The 13,535-nt window shown below is 39.4% G+C and overlaps 1 non-coding gene across 1 annotated transcript; it reads left to right on the forward strand.

Moving 5' to 3' along the window:
* Positions 1-13,428: 13,428 nt before the first annotated feature.
* Positions 13,429-13,535, forward strand: LOC148573518 (small nucleolar RNA R71). Its single transcript, XR_015906215.1, has one exon. It is a non-coding gene; the product is annotated as a small nucleolar RNA R71 (small nucleolar RNA).

The raw sequence follows: 13,535 nt of genomic DNA on the forward strand, positions 1-13,535 counted from the left end.
CCCAATGCTCGTATGAAAGCTATTGTTGTACGCAAAATCCACCAATGGCATGTAACGGTCCTAACTTCCAGGTTAATCCAATACACACACCCTCAGCATATCTTCTAATGTATGAATAGTCCTTTCCGACTGTCCATCCGTCTGTGGATGATATGTGGTGCTGAGACATAGCCTCGTACCGAAAGATTTTTGAAAATCTCTCCAAAACCTTGACGTGAATCGGTGATCACGGTCTGACACTATGCTCGATGGCACACCATGCAACCTTACTATCTCCTTGATGTACAATCTCGCCAACTCCTCCATAGAACAGTTCACTTGAATAGGCAGAAAATGAGCGGATTTGGTTAAGCGATCCACGATCACCCAAACTGCATCAAATTCCGACCTAGTCCTTGGTAATCCGGTCACAAAGTCCATCTCAATTCCTTCCCACTTCCACTGAGGAATCTCAAGTGGCTGTAGCATTTTTGACGGTTTTTGATGCTCTATCTTCACCTTCTAACACATCAGGTACTTGGATACCACTGTAGCTACATCACCTTTTATCCCAGGCCACCAGAACATCTTCTTTAAGTCATAATACATCTTTGTACTTCCAGTATGAATAGAAAACCCACTGTTGTGAGCTTCTGACAAAAAATCTTGCCTCAAACTCCAGACATCCGGTATACAAATTCTCCCCTTGTATCTCCACAACCCTTCATCATCCTTAGTAAACTCTCCATGCCTCTTCTCACCAACTGGTTGAAATAACTGCTAAAGCTTTTTCTTATCTTGCTGAGCCTTCTGAATCTCTGTTTTAAATGTACTTGAGATCTGCAACTGATTCAAGCAATCTCTTCCGGCAACTTCACCAATATCTAGCTTAAGATCCACAAACTTATCCACTAGCTCCTCTTCCTTGATTCTCATCCAAGCAATTGTCAAGGACTTTTGACTCAATGCATCTGCTACCACATTCACCTTTCCAGGGTGATAACTTAGTTCAAAACCATAATCCTTTAAAAGTTCCATCCACCTCCTCTGATGCATATTGAGCTCTTTCTGATCAAAGATGTATTTAAGACTCTTATGATCAGAATAGACGCTAAACCTCACTCCGTACAAGTGGCGTCTCTAAATCTTCAATACGAACACAATCGCCATGGATTCCAAGTCATGAGTTGGGTAAGTTACCTCATGCGGTCTCAGCTGACGTGATGCGTAAGCCACCACATTCCGGTGTTGCATCAACACGCAACCCAAACCTTTCAAAGAAGCATCACAATATACTTCAAATGGTCATGCGATTCCGGTAAAATCAAAATAGGCGCTGAAGTTAACTTCTGCTTTAAAGTTTGAAAATTTTCTTCACACTCTGACGTCCACACAAAAGGCACTTCCTTCCTTGACAACTTAGTCATCGGCAGTGCTATCCGGAAAAATCCTTCAATAAATCTCCGGTAATATCTGGCTAATCCTAAGAAGCTCCTAACTTCTGTCACTGTCGTTGGTCTTTTCCATTCCATCACCGCCTCTACTTTCGAAGGATCTACGGCTATGCCTCCCTTGCTCACCACGTGACCTAAGAACTTTACTTCCTCCTTCCAGAACTCACACTTCGACAACTTAGCATACCATTTCCACTCTTTTAAGATTTGCAACACAATCCTCAAGTGTTCCTCATGCTCCTTTGCCATCTTGGAATAAACTAAGATGTCATCTATGAAAATCACCACGAATTTGTCCAAAAAGGGACGAAAGACTCTATTCATGTAATCCATGAAAACAGCAGGTGGATTCGTAAACCCAAAGGACATCACTAGAAACTCGTAGTGTCCATAGCACGTCCTAAATGCAGTCTTAGGGATATCATCCTCCTTCACCCTTATCTGATGGTAACCGGATCTCAAATCGCTCTTGGAAAACACTCCAGCTCCTTGCAATTAATCCATCAAGTCATCTATCCTTGGCAGTGGGTACTTGTTCTTCACAGTCACTTTGTTCAACTGTCGGTAATTCACACACAGTCGCATTCCTCCATCCTTCTTTTTCACCAATAAAACTGGCGCTCCCCACGGAGATACACTCGGTCGAATGAACCTCTTGTCCAGAAGATCTTCCAACTGAGTTTTCAATTCAGACAGCTCTATCGGAGCCATTTGATACGGCGCAATCGACACTGGTCCTGCTCCCGGTACCAATTCAATCGCAAATTCAATTTTCCTCTGAGGTGGAAATTCAGGAATATCTTCTGGGAACACCTCCAAAAAGTCTCTAACAGTCCTCTGCTGTCCCACAGCCTTCACAACCTATCCTCCATGCGATCCCATCGCCACTACCTTCCGAACCTCCTCAATCCCAGTAGAAAGCACAAGTAATATCAATGCAAGTAAAACACAAGTAGAAGCATATAAGGCAAGTAATTCAAGTAAGCAAGTAGACATGTTATACAATTTAGGCATACAATTACAAGTCGGCAAAGCAAACAAGCAATTAGAAGATGCACATGATGAATGCAAATCCTATTGGCTGTGATATCACATTGTCGGTTCAACTGCCAACCCGACACATCTCCATGGAGATGCTGCCCTTCAGAGTCATCATTGGGAACCCCCGAGAAATGGTGCTCGGATCACCGTCCAGGATTTTGTGCCTGTACACTCTATTGACCCGAAGGGATGCGAGCGGGATACTCTTGCCACAGACCTTACATCTCAACGTAAGCGGGATTAACCACCGTCCTTACTACGCCGCCGCTACCTCGACAGGCGGGATTAACCACCGTCCCTGCAGGGTGCATAGCGTTTCAACAATCTCAGTATAAAATGATACATCAGTGGTTTTTCAGAAAACATTTTCAGTATATCATGGATCCATCATCTCTTTCTGAGTCCTCGACTCATCTCAACCACTGTCAAATTCAACATTTCCATTCTGAACTCATTAGTTCGTCACTTTCTCAATTCAAACATCTTTTTCCCTTCTCGGTCCCTCAAACCCATCCTCAGTACATGAGAAACCTAGCCTCCGTTCTCTAACTTTTCAAAGAAATACCAAATAAATTCTCCTAAGACTTTTCCCATGTTTTAATGCCCGAAAATAAGCCCAAAAATCTTAAAATGGTGTCACAGAAGTTGACAAGCTTGTTGGAAGGTGAAATAGTTGAAAACAAAGTTTAAGTTTGAAAAACAGGGCATGTGCGTAAGCATAAGGGTGTGCGTGCGCACGCCCTGAGAAAATTTCAAAACGTGTGCGTACGCATAAAGGTGTGCGTACGCACAGGCACCAAAGTTTGTAATTCTGTTCGCTCACACAAGTTGTACTAGCACCCTCAACAGACTACCCTTCCCAACTTGTGCATGCGCACAGGGCTGTGTGTGTGCACAGGTTGTAAAACTCCATTGGTTATGTGCGCGCACAAGCTGTGCTAGCGCTCTAAACAGGAAGCCTTCCCTGCGTATGTGTACGCACAGCGCTGTGCATGCGCACATGTTTAAATTTTCATAGGGGTGTACGTGCGCACATACCAGAAATCACAAAATTCTGTAACTTTGCAGAATTTCAGATTTTGACACCAAACTTCCCACAATCATATCTTCCTCTACCAAAATCGGATTTTCACAGAACTTAAACCATTTTAAAGCTTGTTCAATCATCTTTCATTTGGTATAAAAGGCATTGAATTTTAAGAAAGGTAGCTCAAGATATGATTAATTGGAAGTTCACTAAAATTTTCATTTTACCAAAAGTTCACAAGCTACCAATTTCCCAATTTTCACAATTCAAACCAACCAAAACCACTTTAACTCCATCCCACATCAAACCTTACCATTTGCCATTCCTCAATTCACCCCTCCACCTTATGAGATCATCAATTCTCATTATCAAATACATGGTAATACACTCATATTTTCACCAATACATCAATCAAATATCAATTCACCCTTACCAACCATCATTATAATCAATTTCAAGCTAAATCTCCAATATCATGCTACCAACATCAACATTGCAATTTATCAACATTCCAAATCATCAAATCATCATACATTATCATACAAAACTTCCATCAACATAGCCAAAGCTCATCAATTCATCATTCATCATTCATCATTCATCATATCTCAACCAACCCAATCCAATCCAATCCTATCCTATGGGTCACTAGCCTAAGTGTCCATGAATATTATATATTACATAGAGAAAATCGATACCATACCTTGGCCGGTTCCCAATATGCCAAAAATAAAAAATGAGCACAAGTTGAGCTTTCAACCACAATCCAAGCTACCAATCAACTCAAACAAGCATCAACTTAATTCCAAAGGCTTCCAAACTCACAATAATCAAACTATATACACACAAATCATAACTAATCAACCTAGGGCTCATCATAATTAAAATTTCACAAGATTTTAAGACCTCTTACCTTTCCTAACAGTTTTAGAAGCCAAACCCAATGGTAATAAAAGGCTAGAGTGTACCTAAACACCCCAAAATCACAAAATCTCACTTAATTCAAAACCCAAAACTCGAAATTTTTAGGGCAGGAAACTGGACAGAGAATCTCGAGAAACTTACTACAAGGCTTATCTAGAAGTGACAAGCTCGGCAAGAGCTTTGCGTAGCCGCTGACGACATGCGAATCGGAGCACCATAGCTCGAGATATCGCGAATTGATTTTGTAGGTAAATAGTGTTTTATTGGAACCCTCACTCTCTTCTTCAACCTCACTTCAGCTGTGTTTTGTTGTTTATGTGGCTGAAGGGGGGCGGGGTTTACTTAAGTGCTTATATATGTTGGGCTTGGGCCCAACTTGGGCCCAGTCCAACCGTTAGCGTTTTTAGCCCGTTCGGCCCAACTTTGGGCCAAACCTTTAAAATTAACGCTCGGTTTTCCATTTCTAATATTTTTCTAAGGTTTTTGACTGTATTCACTATTTCTCGCATAGAACTGGGCAGACTTCAACCGTGGGTTAGTTTCTTTCTTTTCAACACCAATGTTTAATTTTCTTTGTTAGATTAGTTGTTGCATTGCATAATAGATTGCATGTGTAGTTAGTTGCTTGCATGTATGTACTACTTGGTTGAAGTGATGAATTCTATTCCAAGAAACTGTTTTAGAGCATTTCACTTATTTGAATTAAAATTTTTGTTAAACTTGCTTGAAAAATTTTATTTTAGAACATGATTTAGAGCTCGAACACACAAACCCAGTCAGATTTTTGAGCCTATTTGATTGGTTGTATTTTATCAACCAATACTTTGTTTTGGTGTGTGTTGTTCTCTCTAAAATTGTGATCTGTCTTGCTTGATTCTATATTTTCATTATTTGATGTATGCATACACTTACGTGATTGAGGCCTTTGTTTCACTATAGCTCACATACCCATATGGCCTTACCCTTTCATTATCCTTTGCAAACCAATGTTGAGCCTATTTTACCCCATTTATTCTTTACTTTAGCTCATCATTAACTCTAAGTGAAAAATAATGAATGACCTTAATTTGAATCCTTGGTTAGCTTAGACTAGTGAAAGTGCTCATGATTTAAGTGTGGGAAAGTTGGATTTGGCAATATTTGGTTTGGGAATTGAGTATGTTAGATTTTTTTGTGAAAATGTAAAAAAAATATTGAGGATATGTTCATGCATTCAATACCTTAATCATATGCATTGAGAAAAATAAGAAAATTAAAAAGAAAAGAAAAAAAGAAAAAAAGAAAAAAAAAGAGCAAAAAATAAAAAGGGGACAAAATGCCCCAAAGTAAATGGTGATAGCAATGCATATGTGCTTTACTCAAATTCGGATGCATGAATATATGGTAAACATAGTTAATGGGTAGTTAGATTTTATATTCTGATTACATGGATTGTCTTAAGTTAGCTGGAAAGTTTAGGTTAATTAAGGATTCAGATTTTAGTCCACTTGACCAAATACATTCCTACCTTGACCTTAACCCCATTACAACCCTTAAAAGACCTCTTGATATGTGTATTTGTGCATTAAATTTTTGTTGATTGGTAGAAGAAGAGCAAGCCTTAGAAATCAACGTTAGTAGAGAATTGAGAGAATCGAACCTTAAACACTTGAGTGATTAGAGTGTATACACTTCTGGTGAGGGTTCGATGCTCGATTCTTTGTTCTAGGCTTTCATGAGCTTTCTTCTTACAAGTCTATTTGTACTTCATTTTTTTTTATTTGAATTAGTGAAATCCCATTCATATTTATTCTTAGAGATAACGATTTACTTTTAACCAAGTAGGTAAAAGCATTTTGCATTTAGTTGCATTCATATAGATAGGTTGCATTTCATAAACTCTACCATTCCTCTTCACCTCCTTTATAGCTTCTCTTGAGCTTAGCATGAGGAGATTGATAAACTACTATTGATGCGGGTGGAAACTGTCTCTCAACAAATTTCCTTCGGCAAGTGTATCGAATTTGTCGTCAAGTAAAAACTCACAATAGAGTGAGGTCGAATCCCACAGGGATTGATTGATCAAGCAAATTTAATTAGAAGAATGTTCTAGTTGAGCGAATCTAGAATTTGGGTTGAGAGTTGCAGAAAATAAAATGGCGGGAATGTAAATAACAGAAAAGTAAATGCTAGAATTAAAGAACTGGAAGTAAATGACTGAAAGTAAATTGCAGAATTGTAAATGGGAATGAGGGATTTGCTCATAAAAGTAAATGGCAGAAATTAAAGAGAATGGGTAAGATCAGAGATGGGGAGTTCATTGGGCTCAGGAGATGTTGCAATTCTTCGGATCAAGTTCATTTTCATCTCTTCCTCAATCAATGCACTCATTGATCTCCTTGGCAATCTTAATTGATTGAATTACAATTTTTTGCAATTCAATCTCTCAAATCTTGATCAATAGCCAATTCCTTGGTCAATTGCTCATGAGAAGAGATGAAGTATGGTCACTGATTATACCACATGCGTTTCCCAAATCAAGTATTGAGAGGGTTATAGTCACATACCCATCCAAACCCAATTTGGTCCAGCATGAGAAAGCATTTCTAGCTTGATCTCTTCATTCCTCTTTCAAGGTTCAGAAGAGATCCAAGTTTGAATAGCTTCTTTTCCAAGATAACTACCCAATTGGATGAAGATCGAAAGCTTTCAAGTAAAATCAAGAGAAAAGATAGAAGAAGAATAATGAAAATTAGTATTGATCCATCAAATTACAACAGAGCTCCCTAACCCAATGAAAGAGGTTTAGTTGTTCATAGCTCTAGAAAATAAAAACAAAGATGGAGAATACATAATAAAACTAGAAAAATGCAGAGAAGGTAAAATACAGAGAGTAGTTCTCTTTTCCAACTTTCAGAACTCTCCTTTCAACAATTCAAAGCTACTCCTATATATACTACTTCTCTCAGCTTCTAGTTGGCTCTTCAAGTCTTGGGCCTTTGGATCTTGAGTTTGAAGCAGTTCTCTTCTTCATTTGGGCTTGGCTTTACTTGCAGAGAGAAAGTGTGAAGTGGGCAGAGACTTTAGCTCAGGACGTTAGGGGTGTTAACGTTTAGTGAAAATATGAGTTCGAGAATGTTAGTGACAATCAACTTTCTCACTAACGTTCCTAAGTAAAAGCCACGTTAACTTCAACGTTAGTGGCACAAACGTTGCCACTAACGTTGCCTCTAAGTCCTTCGCACACGTTATTGAGACTTAACATTCCCAATAACTTTGAAAAACCCCCTTTGTTCCCACGTTAGAGCCCACGTTAACTTAGTTAACGTGGCTCTTTAACGTGGGCTTGCCATCCTTCGAGAACGTTAGTGACACTCAACATTGTCACTAACGTTCCAAGGTGCCCCTATGCCTCACGTTAGAGTCCACGTTAACTAGGTTAACGTGACTTCTAACGTGGCCATGCTTAGCCATCCCCAACGTTAGTGACAATGTTGAGTGTCACTAACGTTGGCCATTCTTTCACTCATCAATGTTAGCTTCCACGTTAACTAAGTTAACGTGGAAGTTAATCGTGGCTCCTTGGGGGGTTGTGTGGTTGCTTCCAACGTTAGTGATAATATTGGGTGTCACTAACGTTGTCGACCACTCTTGCTTCTTACGTTAGCTCCCATGTTAACCAAGTTAACGTGGGAGTTAACGTGGTATGTTTCTCCTTAGGCCAACGTTAGTGACAATGTTGAATGTCACTAACGTTGGTGTTTCTTCCCTCTTTTAACGTTAGAGGCCACGTTAACTAAGTTAACGTGGACTCTAACGTGGCCACTTATGAGCATTTGCCAACGTTAGTGACAATGTTAAGTGTCACTAACATTGGCTCAACTTCCCCTCTCCACGTTAGAGTTCACGTTAACTTAGTTAACGTGACTCTTAACGTGGTCAATGATGGCTTCGAGAGCGTTATTGGCAATCACTTTTCTCATTAACTTTGCAAGTTACCTCCCATTCCTTGCTTCCTTTGGTCCTGAAATCAAGCAATAGAGCGCATCAAAGTTCTAGTCCAAGTCATGGGCAATGCAACATACAATTTGTCACTAAACTCATGCAAAATCCTCATGAAATAATGTAAAATGCACAATGTATGCTTGAATCAAGGTGTAAGTGAATATCTACCCAAAACTAACTTATTTCCTAAGAGAATGCATGAAACTAACCTAAAAACAGTAAAGAAAAGGTCAGTGAAACTGGCCAAGATGCCCTGGCATCAACTATTTTTGCAGTTTATTTTGCAGTGAGGGAGGATTCAACCCTGAAACCCACATACAAAAGCTATGTGAGAGGGGTGGAAGTTGACTTCAGCCCCAAGGCAATCATGAAAACTCTTGGCCTGAAAAACATACGTTTCAGCCAAGCAAGTTATGAGGAAAGGATGATAGGAGAACCTGACTATACGACTATTGCGGAAGACCTTTGTGCCATCAGAGCTGAATGGGTGAGAAAAACAAGAGGGGCTCCAAGAGTCTTGAGAAGGGGAGACCTAACACCTGAAGCTAAAGGGTGGTATGCAATAGTTAGGAGATCCATCCTACCCACTGCAAACTCTTCAGAAATAGTCCCTAAAAGAGCCATCTTGCTACATTGCATTATGGTGGGAGGGGAGATCAAAGTTCATAAGCTCATTGCCGAACAGATACAAGAGCTTAGTGAGAAAAGTGACCCTGAATCCTGGCTCCACTTCCCTAGCACCATCATTAGACTATGCATCGATGCCCAAGTACCTCTTGAAGATGAAAGACCTAATTGGCTATATCCTGGAATGGCTATAACTGCGTACAGAATGACTCTTGGCCCAATTGCTCCAAGACATACAAAAAGAAGAAATGAAGAAGGGCAACAAGCAGAAGCAGAGCAAGAAGCAGAGCAAGAAGCAGAGCAAGAAGGACAAGAAGGAGAAGACGGAGAAGAAGAGCAAGAAGAGCAAGGAATTCCAGAAAGAAGACAACAAATTCCCAGAGACCCCATGGATATGAGTAGAATGCAGGAAATCATAGAAGGAATGTCTCAACAATACATGAGGTCTCAGGAGAGACAAGAGGACTTTCACCTAAAAATGATGGATATGCAAAGGAACTTTGAATCAAGATTCTTAGATCTGCAAAGGGAACAGAATTTACAATTACAGGAATCCTTCAGCCACATATGCCAACACCAAGATGCCAATGTCTTGGCAATCAAGGAAGCCACCACTTTATAGAATGCAAGATACTCAGTTCAAGCTGATTACAACATCAGTTCGCAAATCAAGCTTAACTACATAGGGGAACATTTACACAAGATGGACCCAGCATTCCCAGCTTTTGATGAGTATTTCAAAGGGAGGAAAGAAGGAGAAATAAACAAGGCAATGATCCTTGAAAAAGGAGTGGAAGAAACAATGAAAAAGGCTGGATTCTGGAAAAAGCTCATAAGAAAAGACAAAGGAAGTTCAAGTGGTCAAAAAGGGGTAGGAAGCAAGAAGAAGCAGGATCCCAAGAATCAAGAAGAACCAAGCAATAAATGAGAGGTGGTCTCGCTCCTTAATAATCAAATGATAATTGGTGAATTGTCTTTATGAGCTTTCTTTCATTATAAGTCATTTAAGTTTTAATGTGAAGTCTCTAGTATGTTTGTCTGTTTATTGCTTTGAATAAAGTGAATGCCTAGATGTTTGGATATAACTTCACCTTCTTAAACAAGTGCTTGCCATGCTTGTTCTGTTTCCAAAAATAAAAGAAAAGTTTGAACAAAAGTAACTTGGCTCAATTAGTGACAAATCAAGTAGAATTAAGTGGTGGTATGCATGCTTGATTGTTTAGTCAGATCACTGGAAATAGAGTGTAGAATTATCATTTTTTGTGTAGAAATTGAAAACTGTCTATGGATCTTGATGAATAAATGTCTTGGGCCATGAAAAAGAAAGAAAAAGAAGAAGAAAAAGCCACTGAAAAAGGGCAACCAAAAAGCAAAAAAAAATTGAGAAAATAAGCTAGGCACCAATGGTTCGAACTTCTGAGACAAATGCCTGTGGTGTTTATGTATTAAGGATATGCTTGGATGAATAGGTTCTGAGGAGTGTTTCAACACTTGGTAACTTGGGTTAACTAACCCGGGATTATCAACCAAAAGTCCATTATCAAGAGCAACCTAAATACAAAACATTTAGTCACACAAAGAGGTGCTGGGCACCAATGTCTCAAGAAGAAATGTGAACTAAAATGCCTGCAGTGGATATGTGTAGTGCACTGATAAGAAAAAGAAAATGCCAAAGGCTTGTGCAACACATGACACTAAGCAAACAAGGAGCAAAGGAGCTCAAAGAAAAAGAAAAGAAAAACAAAGAAGAGAAAAGTGCCAAGGACATAAGAATAACAAGAGGCCATAGCAGTGTTTGATGAATGCAATAAAAAAAGTGATAATCTTACCTGATAAGAATGAAAAAGTGATACTGCAACTTTCTGCATAAAACCCTTCTGATGAACTTCAAGTGCTTACTAATATAGCCAATGTAATTGCTTTCTGTTTCATACTTTCTTCTCAAATAACTCAGGACTTGCTTAGGGACAAGCAAGTAGTAAGTTTGGTGTTGTGATGCCAAGGCATCTTAGGCGAGTTTCACTAGCATTTTTCTGTTAGTTTTAGTTGTTTTATGCGCTTTCTTGAGCTTAAAGTAACCAAGAATGGTTAAATGAATAACAAAGCAATGAACCATCCAAACAGTATGATTTTTATGCAAATTTCATGAGTTTTTAGTTATATTACTTGAATGCTATGAATGGAAGATTCTCATGAAAATTTGCAAGACTTTGATGCAGTTGTTTGGATGATTTCAGGAAAGAAGAGGCTAGGCAAGGAAGCAACAGAAATCAATAAAGGAAGCTTGAATATCACATGTGGAGTTTAAGTTCCAGTTTAAGCTTAAACTGGAACTTAAACGGCAAAATCATGAAAGCAGAGGAAAGGGTGAAAGTGGCGTTTAACCTCCAGTTTAACCTTAAACTGGAAGTTAAACGCCAGAAATGGGGAATGCACCAGGGAGCCATTTCCACATTTAAGCTCCAGTTTAACCTTAAACTGGAGCTTAAACGTGTTCGACCAAGTTTTCTCCTCCAGGGTTGCTTTCTCCATTTCCACGTTTAAGCTCCAGTTTAACCTTAAACTGGAGCTTAAACGTGTTCGACCTCCAGGGCTACCTTTCTCCATTTCCACGTTTAAGCTCCAGTTTAACCTTAAACTGGAGCTTAAACGTGTTCGACACCTCCAGGGCTACCTTTCTCCTCTTCCACGTTTAAGCTCCAGTTTAACCTTAAACTGGAGCTTAAACGTGTTCGACCTCCAGGATGGCTTTCTCTATTTCCACGTTTAAGCTCCAGTTTAACCTTAAACTGGAGCTTAAACGTGTTCGACCTCCAGGGCTGCCTTTCCTATCTCCACGTTTAAGCTTCAGTTTAACCTTAAACTGAAGCTTAAACGTGTTCGACTATGTTACCCTCCAGGGCTGCCTTCTTCCATTTCCACGTTTAAGCTTCAGTTTAACCTTAAACTGAAGCTTAAACGTGCTTCCACAAAAGGCATCACTGGAAGTGTCTGGCGTTTAAGCTGCAGTTTAAGCTTAAACTGCAACTTAAACGCCACTATTGGAAAAGGTTTTTGGGCCAAAAATATTGCAGTTTAAGTTAGCTTTTGAGCACAAACATTAACTTAAACTTACTCTGGTATGAAACCCAATTGAATATCATGGTTTATGGGATTGGGCCTGAAGGATTGATGAGTCTGGAATTTCAATTTGTTGAGTCATGTGTCATTACTTGATTATCACTAAGTTAGCTCAATGAATGTTTCAGAATGTGGATCAGCAGCCTCATCAAGATTATGGATCATAAACCCAAAGCAAAAGGAAAGCAGGGAGAGGCCTCAAAGCCCAAGAAACACAACAGAAGCTCAATATAGAAAGTGTATAAATAGGATAGAATTTAAGTTAGGACGGACTTTTGAACTTTTCATTTTGCTAGTTTTCATACCTTTGTAATTGAATTCAGAGCTATGACTCACTAAACCCCCTTTCATTGGGTTAGGGAGCTCTATTGTAATTCAATGAATCAATAATAGTTTATCTTCTTCTTCAATCTTTTCTCTTGAATTTTGTTAGAAAGCTTCTCGATCTAATTCCATTGGGTAGTTGTCTTGGGAAAGAAACTACCCATAATTGGAATCCTTCGGAACCTTGGGAAAGGAATGGAGGATTCATGCTAGAGAAGCTTTCTCACAGTGAATTGGATTGGGGTTTGGATGGATATTGTGACATGTAATCCTACCAAATTGTGGTTCATGAAACTGTGTGGTATAATCAGTGATCGAGCATCATCTCTTCTTATGAACATTTAAACCAAGGGATTGGGAATTTGTTTGTTTTTAGAGAGAATTGGTGAGCCAAGGGATTGGGATCCAATCATATAAGATTGCCAAGCAAAATTCAATGAACGCATTGGTTGAAGAAGAGATAAACATGTTTTGATTCGGAGATCTCAATATCTCCTATAACCCAATGAATTCCCCATCTCCGATTTCCACTATTTCTTTACATTCTGCAACTCAATTCATGCAATCACCCCCATTCCCTTTTAAATTTCAGCAATTTAGCTTCTGCTCTTTAATTCATGCAATTTAAGATTCCGCCATTTCAATTTCTTGCCATTTACGTTTCCCGCCAATTTTACATTCCGCAATTCTCATCTAATTCTTGATTCCGCTCAACTAGACACACTTCTAATCCGAATTGCTCATTCAACCAATCCTTGTGGGATTCGACCTCACTCTATTGTGAGTTTTTACTTGACGATAACCGGTGCACTTGCTGGAAGGAATTTTGCCGATCGTGCAGTTTCCTAAATCGTGGCATAACTAGTTTATGCGCATCAATGGTCTACGGCCTTCTTTGACTCATAAGAGAGCCCTTCATAGAAAATGTGCAGCTGCACCCATTCGTTGAACATATCTGGTGGGCACCTCCTTGTTAGGTCTTTAAACCTCTCCCATGCTTCATATAGAGTCTCACCATCTTGTTGCCTGAAAGTTTGGACCTCAGCTCTCAGCCT

The sequence above is a fragment of the Arachis ipaensis genome, chromosome B2 (genome assembly GCF_059453495.1).
Source record: "Arachis ipaensis isolate K30076 ecotype BB chromosome B2, ASM5945349v1, whole genome shotgun sequence".
Classification (NCBI taxonomy): domain Eukaryota; kingdom Viridiplantae; phylum Streptophyta; class Magnoliopsida; order Fabales; family Fabaceae; genus Arachis; species Arachis ipaensis.